The following is a 1,290-nucleotide window of genomic DNA, read 5'->3' as shown; positions in this document are numbered from 1 at the left end:
GTCTGTCTACATGTGTGTTCTGCAGTCAATAGCCTCAGATAGTCAAAGAGAGTTTAATCTCTGTGCTGCAGACACACCTGCTCCTCATTCAGGCAGGATGTAAGTGAAGGATGCCCTCACGGCCGCAGCGCTCAGAAAACCGTCGCCACACAAAGACACACTGTGTTTCACAGCCACACAGGGATCACACGCCTGCCCTCCGAGATCCTCTTCTAAAGCTGCTGGAAGGAACACAGAGGACAAAAGTAAAGGAGGACAAAAAGCCTGAGCCTCCTACTTAACACTACTGATGCGGTTGTTTAAAGGTTACAGGGGGTTTTCCTCACAGAGCAGTCGCAGGTTTCGTGCTCGTCTCACAGAGAGAGGGAGACGTATGTTTACATCACATCACTGATGGTTGAGAGGAACCTCGGCGGTCAGAGCCGAGGACTGAAACTCTAACATGGTCCATTACGGTCCACATTAAGGAGACAGGGTTTCCTATCCACGAGGCCATCTTATTGTAACACACAGACAACCCCTGCAGACAGGAGGACATAAAGGCTGTGCTGTTTGTTCCTCACCTGGTGTTGGGTGTCCACACAGAATGCTCCAGGAGCATCTGATAGCCTTGTTGCTTTCCTGATGATCTCATCCTGCTGGAAACCTGCATTAGCACCAACACGCTGTAAAGTGACAGTTCAAAGCACTGACAACACACACAGGTGTTGTTCAGGACCTGTATGTAAAATCTCTCTTCTTCTGTTATATGAGAAGAGACCATGAAGAAACGTTTCTAACAGGCGACTTAACACAGCTAATATCAACCATCTGAGGTCGACGGATGTTTCTATTAATATCTCTGTGATAACACAGAGCAGAAATATGGTTTAAAGGTTGTTAGAATCTCTAGACTTTCCACTTTCTGTTTCTTATTCTTGCAAGATTGTATGTGACTCAAAGCCGGGGCTCACACAGCCTGAAGGCATGCAACAAATCTAAAATTTAGTTAAAGCAGAGTGAGGGTCAGCACTTCAACTAGGCCTTTATTATACATTAATCTACTATTTCACTCATTTATTGCTCTATTTTTCATGAACTTAAGACTTAAACTCGTTTGAGTTAATCCACATTATTGATTTGGAGAATTCCAAAAACTGGGCTTCAGTTTTTCAGCATTTTGGCCAAATGATCTTTTTGCAAAGAGAGTCAGAAAGAGGATTCATTACAGAAACAGCTGAGATAGTTCTGGAAATTGTGATATAAAGACTTGGGCATTAATCATCCCATTTCAAAATCCTCTGTAGACCA

Source organism: Seriola lalandi, unplaced genomic scaffold (genome assembly GCF_002814215.2).
Source record: "Seriola lalandi dorsalis isolate HSWRI2012SDOR001 ecotype SW California unplaced genomic scaffold, Sedor1 jcf7180002051039, whole genome shotgun sequence".
Lineage (NCBI taxonomy): Eukaryota > Metazoa > Chordata > Actinopteri > Carangiformes > Carangidae > Seriola > Seriola lalandi.
The sequence above is the reverse complement of the archived record's forward strand: the minus strand, read 5'-3'. Positions refer to the sequence as shown.